Source organism: Cyprinodon tularosa, unplaced genomic scaffold (assembly GCF_016077235.1).
Source record: "Cyprinodon tularosa strain WSP-4 unplaced genomic scaffold, ASM1607723v1 ctg81, whole genome shotgun sequence".
Taxonomy (NCBI): Eukaryota; Metazoa; Chordata; class Actinopteri; order Cyprinodontiformes; family Cyprinodontidae; genus Cyprinodon; species Cyprinodon tularosa.
Genome location: NW_024039574.1, coordinates 1,843,137 through 1,866,274, shown reverse-complemented (window position 1 = coordinate 1,866,274; position 23,138 = coordinate 1,843,137). Strand labels below are relative to the sequence as shown.

Sequence of the window (23,138 nt, the reverse complement as noted above, 5' to 3'; positions counted from 1 at the left end):
TAAAACATTATTGGGATAGAGATAGCAGTCCCATATATTCCAATATATTACACAGTAAAAAAACAAAACAAAAAAGACGTCAACAACAAACCATTCAATTTGCTCTGTCTTTTGGGGAAGCTCCATGTTCTAGTATTGTTTTTAATGAAAAGGAATTGTACCCCAGATCAGTCAATGCACTAGACACGACCCTTCCATCTACTACTTACAAAAGACATTGTAGCATAACATGAAAAACTGTTTCAGAGATGCAACAAAAATGACCACAGCTGTCTAGGTGTTTACCGATCACAGAAAGCCCACTGTTTAACCCACTTTGTCCCACTCTAAAGCCTTATCACTTCATTTCGTTGTGAGTCATCCAATTAAATACTTCTCTGCTCTATTTTTGAAACAATAGCAACTTCCTTTTTTATCCAGTATTCTAAATATCCTGGCACTGCTAGTTCATTTTAACATTAACAAAACTACAGCACTCTTGGTAGCAACATCTGCCATTTAATTCCCATTAAATCCCACATGAGCTGGGACCTGCAGAAAATTGAAAATATAATTCTAACTAACTACATCTGCTCTTACCTTGCATCTGGCATCCTTTAAATACATCAGTGTAGACAGAGAATCAGAACAAATTACCACATTCTGTTGCCTCTACCAACCACATTCCGCATTGGATCGCAATCAGCTCAGCTGTAAACACAGAAACACCGTCAGATAAATGTTGACATTGCTGGACCCCAAACTGGGGAACATAAATACCAAAACCTACTCTTCTGTTTACTGGATCTTTTTAACCATCTGTAGAAATCTGGATAGTCTCTCCATTCAGTCCTGAGGTGGTCATTTGCATAAATAACCAGACATCCTTTAAAAATCTTTCATTGGCTAATTCAATGACAAATCCATATCTAGCTCAGGTCAAAGCCCATGTGGGATTTCTGGCCCCATCACTGGGGGATCAACAGCATTATTATTTCAAAGACTAAGCTCCTGTAAATAACATTTCAATGAATGCTGAAAACAACTTATATTTAGCTTATTTTTTCTTAGACAAACTTAATTGTCATCTTTTATACGCAGACTGTATACCAAACAAAATTTCATTACATAAAGCTTTCCTACAGTGAATGGGTAGCACCTTAGGACTGAAAATGAACATTTCCACAGTGCCTTCTCCAAACTCCCAACTTTTTTCTTGTACAGAATATGAAAAATGTTCTCCCCCAGCCCCCTTGAAGTTAGATATATACGAGGGGCGTTCAATAAGTAATGCCCCTGGCCCACTTCCAGATGTTTGATCGAGCTGAAATTTTGCATGTGAAGTATTTCATTTTAAATCTCTATAGATTACATAGCAAATTACAGCTCTGAACTAATAGTGGTTTCTAATTTACTGGTGTTAAAACTGGGTGAAGTCTATGTTTTTGCATTTGAAAGGACGCACACAATAGGAGACTTTTGATCAAATAAAAGTACCTTATAGTGATAATGTCCCATAATATAAACTTGTAATACATTTTGCAAGGTCATATAATGGGCATCATCACCATAAGTTATTTTAATTTCATCAAAAGTCTCCCGTGGTGTGAGTCCTTTTCTAATAGAACAACTGGATCACTGCTTGACACTCAACAGGCTCCATTTCAGACTTTACTCAGTTCAAACACCTGTAAGTCAGAAACCACAAATAATTCAGAGCTGCAATTTGCCACTTAATCTATAGAGATTTAAATAACGTCACATGCAAAATTTCAGCTCGATCAAACATCTGGAAGTGGGTCGGGGGCATTACTCATTGAACGCCCCTCGTAGCTTAATCAAACTTTATATGCCTTAGACTAAAGGGATTTCCCCTGACTTGACCAGTAGTGCAGGAAGTGGAGGGGTTCCAATACACATCCTCAGTGATTTAGCTTTCATACTGTCATACTTTCCACAAAAAAATTTTTTGTTGGTAATTATGTTACTTATGAAACACTCAAAAAGGCAAATATAAATACGAAAACACAGTAACTGAAAGAGTCAGCACTTATAACTTCTCAACAAATGTCCCTGGCTAATTTGGAAAGCTTGTTGGTCTTCATGGGGAGGCCTGTTGTTTTATGGTGTCACAACAACCCCTCAGTTCTCTTATGGAGGAGAACCACCGCTTTAGTCTGCCAGTACAGGAACCACCACCTTAGTCTGCCACCTTGCCCAGAATGACTTCCCGGTCTGATAATGTCCTCAGACAAAGTAAGCAGCTGCCACTACCAACAACTGCTTCCCCCTCTTGAGGAGCCAGACGGTTTGCCAGAATCCCTCTGAGGCTGACCCGTATTCTTTTTCCATGGTCCCATGGTCCTCCCAGGCCTGAGTTTTTACCTTTGCAACCATCCGGGCAGCAACACACGTGGCCTCCGATTACCTGCTTGCTGCCTCCGGATTACAACAAGCCAACCAGGAAATCCTTCTTTAGCTTGACAACGTCCATTACTGCATGTGGTTTGGAGGGTTGCTTCCACAACAAGCACCACAGACTTTATGGCCACAGCTACGGGCAGCCACATTGACAACAGAGGTAGAGAACATGGTCCATTCAGACTTCATGTCTTCATGAAGACATTAAGCCGACTTCATGTAGCACATTGGGACCCCAGGATTGCAGCGTGGGGCGCTATCAAGCACACTGATCACTGATGCTAAGAGGGCCTGAAACTTGGCCTATGTTTTGTAAAATAAAGCATCAACCCAGCTCTATCATGCTCATGGTGACTTGTTTAGACAAGTAAGACTCCTCCTGTATGCCTGCTTCATTTTTTAGAAAGATGATAAAAAGATTAAGGCAGCTAATACTGAATCAGATTTCTTAAAGGTACAATGTGTATCCATTACATGCCACACCCAAACCCTGAACTAAACTCAACTCACACCTTAGCCCTAAACCTGACCGCTTGCAAAATAGCTCCCTTACTAATCTTCTAAAAACCAATAGCCCTTGTGGAGAGTAAAATATGTCAGTCTACAACTTTTACTGTAAGAGGGTCAGTTTAGAGGTTGTCTTGATGTGGTTTTACAGATACCAGTCAACATGCAGGGACACATTTTAGGATGACACCCCTAGACCTCCTGCAAACCCACAATAAAATCCTACTCACGTGAAACTGGCAGGTACTGGCCAAACTGTCACACTTACGTAGTTTCTTGCGCTAGGTTTGTAGATGTTAACATAACAGTGGTTATTGAGTCCAATTAAATTTATCATGTAAACAGTAATATAGATATGAAGTGTTAATTGATCGCATGCTATAATGGCTAAACATTTTGAAACATGTATAAAGGATTTATTAAATCTCTTTTCAAGACATAACAGCCTTAACCTAAATCTTTTATTAGATCCTAACATTTTGTCCTTTTATAAGTATTATTTCAGGTAATATTACCACATAAATATAATATATCTGTATTTCACCCTGAATAGATTTGTATCCAGGTTTAATTTGTATAGTTTACAAAATGTCACACATGTTGTTCAGAAACTTAAAATACTAATTATTCAATGGTACTTATTTTATAAATCCCTTACCTATAAATAACCAGAGCTGTGTCCCACATAAGAAACATGAAAGATTTGTGCATTTACCATGTCTTACTGGTGTCACCAGTAATTACTATCTAATACACTGTGAAATAACCAGTTTCTTTATATCTGATACCCAGTATAGCTGTATAGATAAATACCTAGCTATATAAATACCCATGTAAACACTCTGTGCATTAACCCTGTATAATAATCCTGCTAACAAAAAAGCTGCATCTGTTCTTGCTTTGGCACCTTCTTCTTCTCTTTTGACTATTTGATTTGATGTAACGAGTAGATTTCTCCGCTGTAAGATCAATAAAGTCAATCAATCAGTCAATCAATCACCAGTTATAATATATGGTGTATTATTTGTAACAAGATTATTAAGGACAAATAAATTATTTCTCTCAACATCTAGAATTGGGCCAGTTTTCTATTAACAACGTGGTGATCTGAAGGACATTTTGAACAACAAATTTTACTGAATCAACCACCATATATTTTTCATGTCTTAAGATAAATAGAGTTCCCAAACTGAGTTCCTATTTGTTTCTATCATAGCCAGAGCTTTTTTGTTTAACTGTAGCTTAGAAGAAAGTCCCTCTGTTCTCTGTTCCTTATGATGAGACTGCTGATGCTTAAACCCTCCATCTCATTCATTGCAGCGTGATTATAAGTGATCAGCTGTAACTTAAAACCAGCCAATAAAGTTGTCAGCTTTCAGATTTTACTGCTACTTTCAGCCTGGGCTATGTAACCCCCTTCTGCTCCCATTGCATCCATCCCTCAAAGGTAAAAGAATAACTTGAAAAGCCTAAAGGAGATAAATATAAAAAAAAAAAAAACAAGCTTTGACAAAAAATTACACTTTTTTTTTCAAGAGCCTCTTTTTATTTCTTCCCATTACTCATCAAGACAGCTTTTGGCATTTCGCAACTCTTGTGATACCAGCCTTCAGATGAAATCCTGCAGAATTGGCTTTCAATCGCACCTTTGTTTTGGAAATTAAAGCTTGTTTGACTGGCTGCAGCAGTCATGTTGAAACACACCCCTCTGTCCCATCTCTGTCGTGCCCTGAAGAAACCATTTTGGAGTCTCCTTTTATTGAAAGTAGGACAGCAACCCAGAGATAATCAAAGCAGCATGACCCTCAGATACGTGATTGTTAATTTACAACACGGCGTTGGAGAGGATCCCACAGAGAGAACACACTGTGAATTCAGAGCCTCCCTGCTGCCTCTGTGGCTGAAAGGGACAACCTTTTTCTTCCTGAAAGTAAGCAGCACTGCCCAAACGCTATTGCCTACCTGACTAACAGGAATGTAATAGCTCTGCAACTCAGGAGCCATTAGACTTGTAGCGACAAGCACAAACGGCTTGTTGCATCACATCCGAGAGTTTCTGACTGAGTCTGTGGGTGTGTGTGTGGCTTTGGTTAAAAAAACCAAAACGTTAAGTCAGATCAGGAAGTGTGATGCTGTGACAGAACAGGAGGAAGCTGGCTTAGAATGGCACTGTATATCTTCACAAGTTAACATGAGAGGCCCCTGGTTGAAGACCCCTCTGCTGTTTCTGCTGCTGTTGATCAGCAGTCTGACTGGGACAGGTAAGGCAGGGAATTACTGCTCTCCTCTATTAGAAACCACTACGGTGTCATTTTCAGTCTCCACTCCCTGCTTTTCCTTTTCTCTCTAATCCTCTTTTGTCACTTTGACCGCATGATTTCCTTTTGACAGATACCTATTTTCAGCTTTTAGAGAGTTTGGGAATGTTGTCTCAGATTTGAGCAGACTTCCGTCAAATTCCAAAAAGCTCTTTCCAGGTTTCTCTTCTTCACACCAGAGGCTCAGTTGTTTGAAATCTGTTTTTTTTTTTTTTTTTTTTTTTTTTTTATGACTCAAAGATAAGACTATCCTCACACTTATTTCCCACATTTCACAGTTCAATCTCTCAAAAAATCAATAGGATCATATCTTTGTTTTAAAAAACTTTTTTGGGAACAAGCTTTTTGAGATCTCATAGTTTTGTAACAATTTAGATGTAACTCTTTGTTGAGACGGAAGTCCAGAGTTCCTGCATGACTCATGACCCAGACTGAATGGATGCATCTTTATTTAGCCTTTAAAAACATCAAAGCTCTCAGATGCCCTCTGACCTTAAGGTTTCACAGCTGAAAGACCGCCTAAAGGCAAAGATGCGCTACTTTACAGTATCTTTTAGTTCTCACCCCAGGAACCAACAGAAGAAGCTCTCCAGTAAATGGAGAGGCATTGAGCCCTGAAGTTGCTGCAGTGGATCTATAGATATTCTAATAATATCGGAGAGCAACGCCTCATAACCAGTATTACAAGGTTTAAGGTATTAAAAGGTACTTCCACAGGCTCCCAGTACTACGACACATTAAATTCAAACTCCTCACCATTGGATATTGGACCCCTAAAAACCTCTCAGTTTCGATCAGCTGAAACTGATTTCCTGTCATTTCCCATTAGGACAAAGCTTAAGACCTAATGCTCTATCTAGCTGCCTCCTCCCTTTGGAACTGCGTACCCAAGCACATCAGAGACCAACCCAAACTTCAGAATATAACTGACTTAATTTCTACAATGCAGTTAAAAATGACCTAACATCGGCGTAGCAATGAAGATGAATTCTATGTCTCCTAATGAAACCATCCGACCATAACTCAAGGGACTTTTAATAGAGTGAGTCCTAAATTCAAGCCTTGTGCAATACCAAAGTTCAAATTTAAACTTTATGATGGGAAGTTTGCCACATTTACAAAGAGTCTTTCTATAAGTGAGACATAGGTTCAAACGTTTGACAATTTCAGAAAAGTTTATATGTCTGAGCTTGTCTTGTAGGTCAGTATGGTAAACAATAGTAAACACTAGTAATTTTACTGAAAACTATTTTTTTATCACAGTTAATATTCAAGGGTATCTATGGATGTTGGCTGCAGTGACATCACAGCCGAAGGGTGGGAAAAAAATACCATGAGTGGTTTAATCCCCAATATGTAGATTTTTGTACCTCCTTATGTTTCATGAAAAAAAAAAAAATACATGGGTTTGTCCATCAAGACACTAAATATCACAAAATGCAATTTCTGCATTGATAACAGTTTGATAAGTGTGATTAAATTGAAAACAAGTGCCGCTATTTGACAGTTACATTGGATTTACATGGAGTTTGTTGACATCAATAACAAAAACATGCAGGAGGCATTCAAATCTTTCTTTGTTTTTACCGTCTAATTATTATAAGTGTTCTCGAAGTAACGGGCAGGTGTTTCATTGCAGCATTTTGTCAAGAGGAAGATGAAACTGATGGCACACATGAACCAACAAAAACTGTGGAGACTGCGACCACAGGTAAGATCCAGAAACAAAAATACTAACTCATCGTAAACTGACAGATTTTACTCAGTTACTCTTACTGTTGCAGACGTTTTATAAATAATAGCCATAAAGTGATAATCTTATTGAAGACTTTTGGTCATGAAAGTTTGCATATAACGAAATCCTGAGAACAAGAGAGGCATCATCAGGGAATAGATTATGACCCACAGCCGGATAAGAATGGAGTCCCTCTTCCCCCTGCTCCTCATATCTTAACCACACTGATGGATTTTTCTTCTCATGGAGATGAAAAGTATGAGACTGCACAGAAGACCTTTAAAGCCCCCATGCATGCAGTGTGCATGGACATCTAAGCAGATACCTGCAAAGGCTGGATAGGACATATTCTACACACTGCATCGCAAAAAAAAAAAAAAAATACATTATGATGTGGATGAGTATGTGTCCCAACAGACATAAACATCAGAAGGTCTAGGGGGTTTGCACTGTACTTCCTGCAGCACTTTATTGGCAGTTTTCTATTAATAGATTGTCCTTGTTCACATTTCTACCTTTTTACTTATACAATGCAGTTTTTTTTTTGTTATTCAGTAGGGTGCGTCTCACAGTTTACCATGATTATCTTCAAAACATCAACCATACCCGCTAAGGTACATCCTAATACTGACAGCAATCTGACCGGCTAACCCAAAAATAACACAAGGTCTCATCACTCTGGTGGAATTAACATGTTCAATCTTTTTACATTTTAAAGATGAAGTAAAGATTTTTAAACAAGAGGTGGACTTTTGCAGGTAATCCAAGGTGTTTTGCTATAATTATGATTGGTCTTGGTCGTATTTGTTGTTTTGAGAATGTTAAAGGGGTCATAGAATGCTAAACTGAGTTTAAATTGTCATAGATAAATAGCGATAGTTCAGTGGGTGAAATGGACATACAGAGAAGTTCAAACCCCATCGACACCTCCTTTCTCTGCAAATCTCACAATTCTCAACTTCCACCATAAAAAGGGCGACTCCAAACAAACCCCGAGTTGATGTAAACTTGTCCTCTATGAGCCATCCTCAGCCGGAGAAGGGGGGCCGGTAAGGCAGGACGGGGCTGCCTGTGTCCAGGCTACCGTCACTGGGTCAGGGTCGGTCGCTCCGTCCCCTGCTGGCTCCCAACCCCCCATCCGCTGGGGTTTGTAGTACTGTAGTCGACTCTAAATTCCGGATGATTTTGAAATTCTAGGTTTTTTAGGTATGAAAAGTAGGACATGTCCAGGAGAAGGAGGACATCTGGTCAACCTACCATATCAACAATTTGATGTTTCAGTGAGTGAGTGCTTGTTGCAATGATGCGTCTTTGCTCAGCAGCTTTGCTCCTTGTAAACCAACCAATCAGCGCACAGCTCATCTTAATATTCATGAGCATACCATAAAAAGAAGAAAAACCTGTCGTTTCATAATAGGGCTTTTAAACGGTTGAATTAGGGCTCATGGAACAGTGAATATACCATTTTCAGCCCAATCAATGTAACACACCGTATTCAGAGACCTTAAGCACCAGCACTAAATACCTTATAGAATCATTCTACGACCCCTTTAAGGATGCAGAAATTTGATAAATGCACCAAAGCAACTGAAAGAAATGGTAATATAAAAATAATCTAGAAATAGGTGAAAATGTAAAAGATAAATAATTGTATTTACCCTTAAATTGAGTAGGTAAATAAGATGATTTCAAATGAAAATATTATTATTACTCTGAAAATAAGATAATTAGATAATATGGTCTCATTTGTTTACTTGTCCCATTGGCACAGTGTCTCACTTTCCTCCTCAATTCAAGAAAAAAACTCACTTATTTTAAGAAAACAATTACTTGTTTATATTTTATTTTTTCAGTGTAAATGTGTTTATAGGATAGGATAGGATAGGATGGGATGGGATGGGATGGAAGAGGGTAGGGTAGGGTAGGGTAGGGTAGGGTAGGGTAGGGTAGGGTAGGGTAGGGTAGGGTAGGGTAGGGTAGGGTAGGGTAGGGTAGGGTAGGGTAGGGAAGCTTAGACTTGACAAATAGCATCAAGAAAGTTTTTTTTTTTTTTCTCAGAAAAAAGGTTTGCTATACAACCTGCATACTTTTTAAGTTTACCGAAGATATAATAAAATGATTTTATGATTTTTAGTGTCCGCATATCTGAAATATGTCTTTTAGCACCTGTTTCTATTTGTATGATGCATGTCCATAATGTGCATTCACTGTGATTTAAACTAAGAAGTGATTCTAAAAATGATCCAGAAAAGTAGATTATAACAATTCAATGGAACTTAAGCTACAGCAGAATTGGTCTTTTGAACTTGGTGGGTCTCCCTCAACATCATGACAATGGATTATATCTCAATGACATTTCTGTATGGATGTGCAACATTTATTCTTCGTTGCGCTGTGTGACATAAACTAATAGAAATATATTTTGGTTGTATAATTTTATTCAGCTCCTACGAAGAACACTTCAGAACCTTGTAAGTATTCTTCTCATTGTATGATTGTTTGTGCCTGATTCTGTTTTGATTCACTGTTGCTGTATTTAGATACAGTTTCTGGTTCAGGCGATTTTGGTGAGTCAAGCTACTTGTTTTACCATGTCTTACAACATGTTTCTAATTCCCAAATCAGTTGGCTTCTCCTGTCTTTTCTCTGGCAATGTTCAGCAGATGATCAGGCAGTAAGTGATCAAGGTGTTTCAGGTACAATAGTTCCACCAGAGGAACCCGATTACACCACTTACATCCTGATTGCTGTGGTTGCGGTGGTCGTAATCGCTGGAGCGATTATTTGTGGCATTGTCATCATGCACCGGCACCGTCAGAAAGGGGGGAACCAAGGTGAGTCTGATACAACTGGGAACACATCATCACATTGTCACAGCATGGAAAGAATAGATATTAAAATGTTTGTTGATATACCATATCAGATATCATGACAGATTAAATTATTCAATATATATATATATATATATATATAATAAGAAAAAAGTAAAAAGCTGTATAAATGATCTAATACTCTTATACTCTCATTTGAAGTCAGGACATAATCTCTAGAACATTTAGCAGCAGTTGTTTTGTTTTTTTTCCTCTTATTTTTTCAGTCTCTTATGTAGCTGAAGAGGAATTTAATCTTCTTTAAATCCTTGGTTGAACTCAATTAGTCTTGCAAACATTTACTATTCTACAGCTGTCTTAATTTTACACCAAAGCATTTTGATGAGGCTGCGGTTTGTAGTCTAACGAGCGACTAAAGCTACATCTATAAATGATTGTGTTGCTTTCTTTTCTGCAGTATAGTGACCCAGTTTGGCTCTATCTATAGTTGTCAGTCTAGATTACTTTGGTGTACAGAGGAGTTTGTGGTCCACTCAAGGCAGTTTCCCTGGTAACATGGCTGCCAAACAAGCCCAAATAATCACACCCCCATCTCTGTGTTCTGGAGTTAGTGAGAGGTGCATGATAGCTCATCCTTCCTCAGTACATTGTTCTTTACATTAAGTTAATTTAAAAACAGCTTTGTAGACCGAAGTTCTGCTGTCATGTTTTTTTCTTTTAGAGGAACCGTTCAAACAAAACCACAAGTGTTCAGTGTTCAGTTTTTTCTTGCTGTCCTGTTGTGAACTTTACCAATATCATCTCTGATGGCTCTGAGTTTCTTCAGAGGTTTAAACAACGTCATCTCTGTTGGTTACATTTTATAGTCTATTCATACATGCTTAGGCTTGGTTACTTTGTTTATTGTGTCATTTATTTAGTTTGTCTATTCAAATCATTTTAAATAGATTAGTAATATTTCTTCAGAATGAGTTTATCTGTTCGGAATGACCTTAAAAACCTTTCCATTCAGATTCAGGAGCAACAACAGCCGCTCTATTGTCCATTGCTGTGTTTTTCCTTTCCTGCCAAGGATAACAGGCACCTGTGTGTTTGATGTGATCAAAGTACCCGACTATTTGCTTTCCATTCCATTTGTGAATTAAGTGCAAGGCCAGATCACTTTTATTATCTCCTGACGAAAGATGACAAATCAGGTTTGACTTTGACAAGGGTAGCAATTAAGTCTCAATAATAATAATAAAAAAAAAAAAAAGTTTTTCAACTTGTAACCATACCCTAAATACTTGACTTGGTCTGGTACTTCCTACTTTGAATAGTTTTTATCTAAGGAGTAAAAAAAAACTGGTGTGCAGTGCTTCAGCTGTGCGTGTTTTCCAAATGGATTAACTTAATTTATGGCCAGTGACGTAGGTAAATTATTAGGAGATGTTAATGGCTCATAACAGTTTGTTTATGTAAGTTTTAACTTGCTGATAGGGGCCACATAGATGTCTCTCCAACTAAATGTATCATTTCAGAACCAAAATAAGCTTAGCTTATCTCACAGTTAAGCTGCCTAACCATAAAGAAACCTCTGGCTGGAAATGTTCAAATAAAACTACTTTGTATTCAGCGGATTCTGAAAATACTCATTTATTTTCTAACGCTTTGGCAACAAACCTGATAGAATGCAAAATGTTGGTCTACTGATCAGCAGCTGAATTTGTGTAGGTGACTTATGAGCAACATAGCAGTTATCTTTAGCGTGTTTGCCTTGTTTGAGTATGCAGAACATATGCTGATTAGAAGAAACAGCAAAACAGGGGAGGATATGCAACGGTAATCACTTACCATAGATTTATCAAACAGTCTGTAGGTGCAGTTTCTGTGTCTATATTTAGCACACCTGAAAGTCAGAAGCAAACTCACTTCCTAAAATCTGACATTATTATAGCGAGAAGGAGACTAAGGTGCAATAACAGACAGGATAGAGACAATCTGCCGTGCATCTGCAGAGGAGTGGAAAGTTCTGTGTTGCTGTGGCTGATTTTCTGGGGTTTTGAAACCTCATAATCTGCAGCTGCTACTTTCACATATCGTTGTTATTATTTAAGTTGTGCATAAGGTGGTACGATCATTGTTATGAAAAAATAAAATAAATGTTCTTTCTTCTGTTTTGTCACCATGCATTTGTTGAACTGTTCCAGAGCGTCTGCTGGGAAGCTAGTTGTTTTTACCTTCTTTTTTAGGAGCTAGGCTCTGTAATATTGTCTTTAATAAAAGAAAAGAAAAATTCTCAACACATTAAAAAAGGAAATTAGGCTCTTTCTTTAAGATCCAGACCTGTATCCAATCATATTTTCATCTGTATCTTTAATTTGAACTTCAGTTTGAAAAGTGGTTTCTAAAAATGGTTTCAAATTCTACAGCTGACAAAAAGAAAACTCTTCAAGGCTTTTTAAGAGTATAAAAAAAAGTTGACCATATGAACAAACATTAAGTTAGTCAATAAGTGACAAAAAGCATGAAAAATCAATATTATCAGCTTCTAATTTCATTCTAGTATTTCTATTAGAGGAAAAATGCCCATTTCCATTTCTAATTGTTTTATTGTAACATTTGATCAATTTAAATGTTATTTACTTACCAAAATATTCTTGTCATAATTAGGACTTTATGACAAATAGTGCAGGTTTAAATTCCAACCTAGCGTGATAGAGAGATGGGGGCATGCAAGGTATTTATTTCAGTCATTATAGACATAAGGCTAGACTTAAAGTGAAAAAAAATCCTTAGCAAGATCTCTGCTTCTGATATATAGAGCCCTTAAATGAAATAGCTTCTGTTTTATTTCCATAAATGCAAATTATCCTCATGTTATTTCGACATAAAGCCCCCTATCAGCCACAGAGCTGTGAATGTTTCTGTTTTTAATCTCAGAGCACAGGCAATAAAAGAAGTCAAACCAACTCAACAAAGTATTTTTAGTCAAAATATTTGAAAAGGAAATGACTCAATTTGTAAAACCTCATCTGATATTTTGAGGTTTTTAATCACAAACCAACATGTATTTACAAATAAAATCTCAACTGTTTGTCATGCATATGCATTTATTCCCAATTTTTCCACAGAAGCACCTTTTTTTCTGCAGTGAGAGCTGCAGGTCTTTTGGATTATCTAGTGTCTAATGTTTCACATCTGCAATGACAACTGTTCTAGTGCTTCCTTTTAAAAATAGTTCAAGCAGTCCTCCACCAGTCTTTAGGTGTTTCTATCCTCTAACAGGTTCTCTTACTGGGCTGCCCTGCTTTTAACTTTTAGCACCTTCCAAACCAGCCTCCTAGTCTCTGCCAAAGAAATGCATCCCCTCAATAAAGAGCAGCCACCATCATGTTTTACTGTGTGGGTTGTGTGTTCAGACTAATACTGTCATTGCACAGCTAGTGCGGCAATAGTTTTGTGCCACACAAACAGTAAAATTTTGGTCTCATCTGACTTGTGCAACTTATTCTAGACTTTCTTCTATCACTCTTTCATTAGGGTCGAATCAGTCTAGGAAATCAACATTCATACATATTGGCAGATTCGCCTTACTAATATAACCAATTGTTCTGTTAAAAATGACCTTTATATGTCTTCTCCTCCAGAGCTCAGTAAAATGGACCCTGTTTTGGATGGATCAAGCACTGAGAAGGTGCCAATGTAAGTTAGAACCAAATGCCTGCACTAAGAGCTGTTGGCTATCATGCAAAGAAGATTTTTTTTCTTTTTTTAAAGTGAATGTGTAATTTCCTATTAATGCAACCAAACTGTGAGCAAGACAAGTCATGTGCTCTTGTGATTATTTCTCATAATCTTCTTAGGGTTTCAGAAATAAAAAATAAAAAAACTCCTGTGCTTCCATATTTGTTTCTCAGGCCAATGTTTGAAGAAGATGTGCCATCTGTGCTGGAGCTGGAAATGGACGAACTGGACCAGTGGATGAAGAAAGATAGTAGGTTTCATCTCTTTATTTAAGACGGGTGAAAGGCATCAACAAGTAGAGGGATTTTTGAAAGACAAATAAGGGTTTCCTCTCATAATCAATCATAAATTGAACATCCTATCAAGTTTTTCTAAGGTAAAGAGGGGCAGCTTTATGTGATGCAATAGTTTGTCCAGCAGAGGTCACTGTTGCTCTGTGTAAACTGATCAACCCTTAGCGCCCTTGATGTCTCTGTCGTTTTATTCACCCCTCTGTAACTCTAAGTAAACTTTAATTGCTACAGTTTTATACGAAAAGGCAACATATAGCATATTAATTCTTTTAAAAAGATGTTCAAACAAAAAACAAAAACAATTAAATACTTTTTTTTAATCAATTAACAAAAAAATCAAAACGGCCGAAACACAAAAATGTGCTTGATAGTCAGATAAAAACTGTGTGCAACCTTCCTCTAATATCCAATCTCACCATCTCTGACTAAATAACTACAGCAAGAGGATTTTTGTTGCCATCTGCTGGGTTCTTATATCAGTCTGAGGAACTCCTAACTTTAAGCTGTGAGGTGTTTGAGTACTTTCAGCATCAGTTACTTCCAGCCATCATCAGTCAGTTTCAGGCTATGACACAGAATCTAGAAGCTCTTACGCAGTTTACTGGTATAATTCTGGGGTCAATATACTTTAAGTTTAGATTAGGGCACGGGGGTCCTGCACCTTTCACACGTGCCTTTGCTTCAGAACACCTCAGCTGTGTACATCTGGTCCTTAACAGGACGCTGTAGAACTTGCGGTATGCTGTGAGGTAATTGCACCATATAACTGAGCTGTGTTGAAGCTGAGAAACACCTACAAGATGCAGAACATTGAACTGAAAGACTGGAATGAGGAACTCTGTTTTAGAGGCTTCAGTCCTGCTTCAGCTTAACTTCTCAGTATTTGCTATGCTTCCTCTGATATTTGGTGGAATCCATTGTGGATTCTGCAAATGTGAGCTGGCCAGGTCCTGCTGCAGCAATGTATCCCCACCCATGACACTTCCACCACCGTGCTTTACAGCTGGTTAAATGTTCTTTTTTGGGGCAGTTGTATTTGGTTTATTAGCATGTCCTCTGTTTAGGCTGGCTTTCTATAGCTTTCCCATTTTTCTGTTTTGGAGACTTCTTTTAGAATCCTACCCTCTGCTTTCACGGTGAACTTACTTAGACAGCCAGATCTATTACATGCTTGCAATAGTTGTCAATGTTTTGAACTAGCAGTTGTCTTTCTCAAAGACTTGGACAGCTGTTAGGAACACACCAAATTAAATTACAGGACAATTCTGCTTCAAAAATTAATCAATGACATCTCCTATATGAACCTGATAAAATATTCTTGGGAGTCCTAATTAATTCCCCACCAGAAGTTTTTATAACATTTTGCAGGCATCAATAATTTATTTTTCTAGTTTTCTACAATTCTTCAGCTTTGTTAAAATTGATTTTAGATCTCTATTTCTCCAAAATAGGATGTTCTAAATATTTTTACATGTAAGATGGACACACATGTATTAAAATATAATGTATAAAAATCTAATTAGATTAATAAACATAAAGTATTACTTTAATGTAGAAGATAATAATCTAATGTATGGCTTATTAACTGTTCTTAGCATTGTTATTGCTATCTCATGCCTTAATATCCTTTAAAAATAAACTAATTGCTAAGTATTACAAATAAAACCCCACAGGTTGCCATCAGTTTATGGGCCTACTTATCTGTGGTTTGAGGCTGACAAACAATAAAAAAGAACAGTTTGTCTAAAAACAAACAGATAAAAAAAAAGGGCCTTTAGAAAACCTTAAGAACTGTTATTCAAAACCACCTTGAAAGCTTCTTGGAGGTCAGATCTAAACAATTAGATTATTTGTTGATCCACAATGTTTGAAGGCCACGTAATGAAAAGTGATCTATCAAGGGGAAACCTGCAGCCTCCGCAGCCCTAAATATTAAGCAATATTTCTGATAATAGATGACCTACAGGTTCTCACACAAAAAAGTCCAGAGCATCTCTTTGATAAACAGGCTGTCTTACATTTCCCTGTTTGTTGTGATGCACCAGCTGGTTTCAGTGAGACTGAGACTGATGAACTGTGGACACTTTCGTCATCTCACATTTCTGAGAGCACAAACTCTCATAACATCTGTTAGTGATTACGACAGGCATGCATGCTTGGAAGTGTGGTGCAACTTAACCCTGGAACGGTGCTCGTTTACTGGAAGTGCTGGGAAGGCGAGGTCAAGGTCCACTCCGCTGACTGTTGACCAACCTCATTTACAGGCTGCTTTTTCTCAGGGTTTTATTTCCAAAGCCGACCAAAGGTTAGCTTTTACTTTGTACACACTGAGTTATGTAATGGATCTCAAAACATCAGTAAATGTAAGGTTGCTGCTGTTGCTGCTTTTGCACAATGCAGTGCCATCCACTGCAGCAGCTGTGCTCCGTTTGTCAAACCTGGGAAATTCCTCTCTCACTACAGTAAAATAGAGCTTCACATTAAGGAGTGAATGAAGCAAATCAGATGGGGCAGAGGCTGATTTTCTAAATGTGTTTCTGCAGAATTTTTCAGAGCAAGTTGAATTAAGCTGCTCATGAATATATAGAAAAAAACTCTCAGTCCAGCATTAAACTGCACATTTCCAGATACTCCTGCAAACCTGAGGCAAGCATGCCCATTCAAGTATTGCAGAGTTGATAGTATTGATAGAATCCTCCACTGGATATTTATTTATTTATTTTTTTTTGTACCAGCTAATTGCTTAAGTTGAAGGTGTTAACATTTTTAATTTGTTCTCTGCAAAGCTCAAATATTAAATAAAAAGGTCCTGAAAATCAACAATAGACATTCAAAACTTAAGATGTAAATTTGTCTTACTTATTTCCTTTAGCATGGACAGCCAGACTGACTTATGCTGTGAGCACAGAGTATCAGTCTTGAAAAGAGCGGGATGCGTCTGATTTAAAAGATGGGGATGATAGAGTTAATGGAAACAGTTTAGGACCAATCTGATAACTAGGGAAGCAAAAATAATCTTTTTAAAAGATGAAAAGTTGTTGAAATATTAAAGATTTTTACAGCTCTCTTAAAACATCCCAAACGGGATAATTTAATCATCGCACCGCAACGGCTGCAGTCCTGACCATTACATTTACATAAAAATGCTGTTGCATAATGAGCTCACCTTCCGAGCTGTGATGGTCCAGTCTGTTTTAGACTGCAGAGTCTTGAGCCTCACCAGAGCGACTGGTTGGCCACCCTAAGTTAAAAGGTGCATCATGATATAAGCCTTTCATATCAGTTGATGTTAAAAATTACTAATGAGTTTATATTTACCTAATTGAAATAAAGACCAGGGAGAAAAAAATGGATATTAAATTCTAACTCTAACCCTAAGTAAACATATTCTTTAACCTTTAAAACAGGTCAGCTGTACTACTAAAGTTGCTTAGTCTGGCCATGAGATGGTGAGAGGCTTTATCCAGCCCTTCAGAATTACCACTATATCAACTTTTTAAAATCAAAACCTCCACAGACCTTAATGGTAACTGATCCCTTTGTGTATTTTTTAAATATGATCCAAACAGGTCCTTGTTTTACCACCACATCTCAAAATTTGAAAGGCTGGACAACACATGGTTAAAGTATACGCCAGAAGGGTGTAGGTGGGTATAAATTGGCAAATGGTGACAAGAAATCCATTGCCCCCCTAAACCTTACAGGAAATAGATTTTTCCTGTCCTACCATCAAAAACAAAAATAGGAAGTTTGCTAATTCCTACTTCGACTCTAACTCGAACTGCGTATGTTGTTCAGATGAGGCTTAGAATAATCTTTTAATATGAAACTAAGGATTAATAGCGTAAGTGGATCTGTGCCAGCTGTAGAGCATGGTGGGGAATCTGTGATGCTGTGGCTCTGTTTCTGATCCTAAAACCTAATCAAAGTTCCATCCATCCATCCATCCATTTTCTTTCATACTTATCCCAAGCTGGACATGCAAACTCCATGCAGAAGGATACCAGGCCAGGAATCAAACCCAAAACCTTCTTGCTGCAAAGCAGCAGTGCTACCCACTGCGCCGCTGAGCGTATGGTTTGTCATTTGGGGTTAATAAGAGAATAAGAATCCAAAACATGATGCATGATGCTAGAAATGAGATGCATGGAAGAGATGCATCTTTCATAGGCAAGACAAGGCAAGGCAAATTTATTTGTATGGTACAATTCAGTACAAAGACAATGCAAAGTGCTTTACATGATTACAATATAGGAAAATAAAACAGAATCAAAGCAAATAGGAAAAAAATAAATAAAAATAAAAATGCAGAAACAAAAAAGACCATTAAAAACAGTTGGACTAAAGAAAATAAAAAAAGTTTAACTAATGATGTTTCAGTTGAACTGTTTAACTAGAACAGTCGAAGGCAATCCTAGAAAAGTCGAAGGCAATACTCAGTGCGGCTTTTCCTCTCAGGGTTACAAAGGTAACAGGGTTTCTTTCCAAGAGCTAAAAAATTAGTTCACACACATATACAGGTGCTGGTCATAAAATTAGAATATCATGAAAAAGTAGATTGATTTCAGTAATTCCATTTAAAAAGTGAAACTTGTATATTATATTCATACATTACATACAAACTCATATATTTCAGGTGTTTATTTTGTTTAATTTTGATGATTACAAATGACAACAAATGAAAATCTCAAATTCATCATATCAGAAAATTAGAATATTACTGAAGACCAATAAAAACAAAATATTTATAGAAATGTTGGCCAACTGAAAAGTATGAACATGAAAAGTATGAGCATGTACAGCACTCAGTATTTAGTTGGGCCTCCTTTGGCCTGTATTACTGCAGCAATGCGGCGTGGCATGGAGTCGATCAGTCTGTGGCACTGCTCAGGTGTTATGATAGCCCAGGTTGCTCTAATAGTGGCTTTTAGCTCTTCTGAATTGTTGGGTCTGGTGTATTGCATCTTCTTCTTCACAATACCCCATAGATTTTCTATGGGGTTAAGGTCAGGAGAGTTTGCTGGCCAATTAAGAACAGGGATACCATGGTCCTTCAACCAGGTACTGGTAGCTTTGGCACTGTGTGCAGGTGCCAAGTCCTGTTGGAAAATGAAATCTGCATCTCCAAAAAGTTGGTCAGCTGCAGGAAGCATGAAGTGCTCTAAAACTTCCTGGTATGTGGCTGCGTTGACCCTGGACCTCAGAAAACACAATGGACCAACACCAGCAGATGACATGGCACCCCAAACCATCACTGACTGTGGAAACTTTACACTGGACTTCAAGCAACGTGGATGAAGTGCCTCTCTTCTTTTCCTCCAGACTCTGGGACCTTGATTTCCAAAGGAAATGCAAAATTTACTTTCATCAGAGAACATGACTTTGGACCACTCACCAGCAGTCCAGTCCTGTTTCTCTTTAGCCCAGGCAAGACGCTTCTGACGCTGTCTGTGGTTCAAGAGTGGCTTGACACAAGGAATGCGACAGCAGAAACCCATGTCTTTCATACGTCTGTGTGTGGTGGTTCTTGAAGCACTCACTCCAGCTGCAGTCCACTCTTTGTGAATCTCCCCCACATTTTTGAAGGGGTTTTGTTTCACAATCCTCTCCAGGGTGCGGTTATCTCTCTTGCTTGTACACTTTTTTCGACCACATCTTTTCCTTCCCTTCGCCTCTCTATTAATGTGCTTGGACACTGAGCTCTGTGAACAGCCAGCCTCTTTAGCGATGACCTTTTGTGTCTTGCCCTCCTTGTGCAAGGTGTCGATGGTCGTCTTTTGGACAACTGTCAAGTCAGCAGTCTTCCCCATGATTGTGTAGCCTATAGAACTAGACTGAAAGACCATTTAAAGGCTTTTGCAGGTGGTTTGAGTTAATTAGCTGATTAGAGTGTGGCACCAGGGGCCATCAATTTTGAACCTTTTCACAATATTCTAATTTTCTGATATGATGAATTTGAGATTTTCATTTGTTGTCATTTGTAATCATCAAAATTAAACAAAATAAACATCTGAAATATATGAGTTTGTATGTAATGTATGAATATAATATACAAGTTTCACTTTTTAAATGGAATTACTGAAATCAATCTACTTTTTCATGATATTCTAATTTTATGACCAGCACCTGTATTTGTGAGTGAAGAATATTATATACCGGTAATATAATAAAATATATGATATTATAAAAGATATAAAAAAAATTCACATAACTTTTTCGTAAATATGTGCTTCTAACTTGCTTCTTCCATGTTTGTAAATCTACTGTCAGGAGAATATTCCTGCTTTCTGTAAGGATCCTGTTTGTGTACTGTAGTGGTGTGCTGTCCTTAAATATCCTCCAACATACCTAAATCAAATGAGTGTCTTGTTACAATGTCGCTACAGAAATTAATGATATGAGGCGTGTTAAGGCAGGTTTGAAATTGAATCTGGCTGAACAGCTCAATTCAGTTTAAGCACTTCACAGAGATTACAGCGATTATTCAATCTGATCATAAAGAAAGACTGAAGGTTTTCCATCCAAGGAAACTCAACTGATTGCATTAAGTCATGGTCTTTGCAGAATTTGCTCTCCATGGATGAGGGACAGCAACAGATGACTGAACTATTGAAAACTTCCATCTAATTAAATATAAATGCTCTTCAGTCAAACAATACCAGCTTAATATAACGCCAAATTGTTCAAAGAATCAAAGTATTTTGTTTTTTTTGTTTTTTTAACAGAGGCATATAATATCCTAACATATTTAAACTGTTTCTAGAGATTCAATCAGGTCAATGCATGTGACTGATTTGAAGTCAGAGGAAACATAATTTGCTCTTATCATAGATTAAAGAGCCACGCTTAAAAAGCACTTTGATCATTTCCAGATATTTATTGACCAATGCATCACTTATTTCAGTCTATGAATTACCATGCATGTTTATGCATGTGTTTGACACAGTGCATAGCTTTTCTATACCATTGTGTGTTCAAGTGACGTTGACCGTTGAAGAGCCTATGAGATGAGAGAAGCTTTGCTTGGTATTTGTAGTTTAGACCTTTATTACAAACCCAATGAATGGATAATTGCTTATCTGGTCATGCTTTTGTCGTCTGTTTCATCCTGAAATTGCTGTTTCTATTCTATTTACCAGAGTTTTGACTACAGATCTGACTTTTGCTCCTTTGGTTTCTCCTTCACAGGTTAAAGGATCCTCACAACCATGATTTGCTTCCGGATTTCCTTTTTTTTACCCTTACCCTAGTTTTTCAATCTAGAGGAACATACTTGCTATTAGGAAGCAAGCTTATTTATTACACTGAGCATTACACAGTCAAGCATCCATCTCTTAAAATTACATCTCAGAGCTCATCTAGAGCAACAGCTCCTGGTTGTATTGAATGGAGGTAGACTGCTACTGCGCACACAGTCATCAAGTGAGATTATATCATTTCAAACATGTGTCACCCATTTCATTTGATTTGATAATTTGATCCCTGCAATTTTTTAATGCACATTTTAATTTACATTTCTTTCACATTAACCAGACAAGATCCAACCTCCTCATGAAAAAAATGCATCCCCTCTGTCTCTAAATTCACACAGTAAAGCTGTGTGTGTTCAGCTTGCCGTTTAATCGGAAAATAACCTCTCCAGCCCTTACAGATGACAGCTTACAGCTCCCCCGGTGGCTTTTTCTCTTGCTCAAATGTTACACGACTCCCTCCAGCTGCAGGTTGTAATGAAGAAGATTGTAGGCATGCATGACAGAGAACATCTGTTAATCTTTCACAGAACAGCTCAGGATTTATACAGAGAGCATTTTTATTTTAAATCTCTGAATCATTGAAGCGATGAGACTCTAGCTTCCGAGGCTTTTGATAAATTATTACCCTCTCTGCTGAAGCAGCCCTCTAAAAGCCGCTGCTGATAAGATTTCTATTCCTCCACAGATAACAGATGAGTATTTGTCTAAATTATTCTTATCTCCCAATGCTTTTCACAGCTTCTCTTCCCCGGTTTGGCCTTTAGAATAGTTGGATGTGAATGAGTTAACACTGATACAGATGTGAGTTCTTTCAGATTCAGAAAGATTTGCACTGTAAATATTACAAACAGCAAAATATAATATTGTTTTGTAAATATATATTGTGTTGAATGTTTTCCTTGTAAAGCTTTTGAATTTGATGATTGAAAATGTCCTTATAAAAATATGATGTGCTGTGGTGTCTTGTTGTTTTGATTATGAGCTGGCTGTATATTAACTTATCCAGAGATTCGACACATTAATCCTTCAAACCTAAGTGTAGTTTTGGTTCGAGATTTGTTGGTTTATAGATTTAACCAAGATTTCTTGGCCTCTCCAGATGACCTTTAATCCCAGCCACAAAAAAAAAAAATTCTCAATATTTATAAAATGAGATGGTAAAAATGCACAAAAAAAGCCTGTTTCCTTATCTTGTTTATTTAGTGGTTTTATTCATATTTCAACACTCACTTTTAGTCATGACATAGAATGTGGTAAATGCATATGAAATTAACTTTGGAAAGTTAAAAGCTCTAAATGGATCTATTGATGAATAGATATCAGCATTTAGCCCAAACACTTTTAACATTAGATACTAAATATAGAATCAACACATTGTCCTTTTTCAGGATGATTGTTAAAACCAACCACTGATCGTGCTGTTTATAAATCTGCAGCTTCAGTGTGTGGTCCAGATCCACTGCTGTGCCTGGCTGCTTTCCACAATGTCCATTTGTGGAAGGCTGATTACATTCATATCTGAGGAAGGTCTGAGGGAGTGAGAACAGAAAATCCAAAACAATGAATAAAAATGAGGCTTTGACTGCAAACAGCTGTCCTGCACAGTCTGCACAATATCTGACTTATGCCATAAACGATAAATATATAAAAGTATATAGAGATATGTTGAATATTCTTTTACATATTTACATTTTATTCAGCATATCTGCGAGAAACCTATCAAACTGCTTTTTCAAGAACATAATTTTGATTTATTTCCTACTAAGGTTAATACATCTGAGAAAGCTTTTAAAGTCCTGGAATCAATAGGAGCTCAGATGACAAATACTTACTTGATCCATTCTCACAGTAACAGACATACACTATATTGCCAAAAGTATTTGCTCACCCATCCAAATTATTGGAATCAGGTGTTCCAATCACTTCCATGGCCACAGGTGTATAAATTCAAGCACCTAGGCATGCAGACTGTTTTTACAAACATTTGTGAAAGAATGGGTCGCTCTCAGGAGCTCAGTGAATTCCAGCGTGGAACTGTGATAGGATGCCACCTGTGCAACAAATCCAGTCGTGAA

General features: G+C 37.4%; 1 long non-coding RNA gene across 2 annotated transcripts; it reads left to right on the top strand.

Moving 5' to 3' along the window:
* The first annotated feature begins 9,373 nt into the window (after positions 1–9,373).
* Positions 9,374–22,012, top strand: LOC119774319. 2 transcript variants are annotated; one of them, XR_005279523.1, is made up of 5 exons: positions 9,374–9,527; positions 9,657–9,794; positions 13,421–13,475; positions 13,691–13,767; positions 20,999–22,012. It is a non-coding gene; the product is annotated as an uncharacterized LOC119774319 (long non-coding RNA). The 2 variants fall into 2 exon arrangements; XR_005279522.1 differs by lacking the exon at positions 9,374–9,527 and having other exon boundaries at positions 9,590–9,794.
* The last annotated feature ends 1,126 nt before the right edge of the window (positions 22,013–23,138 follow it).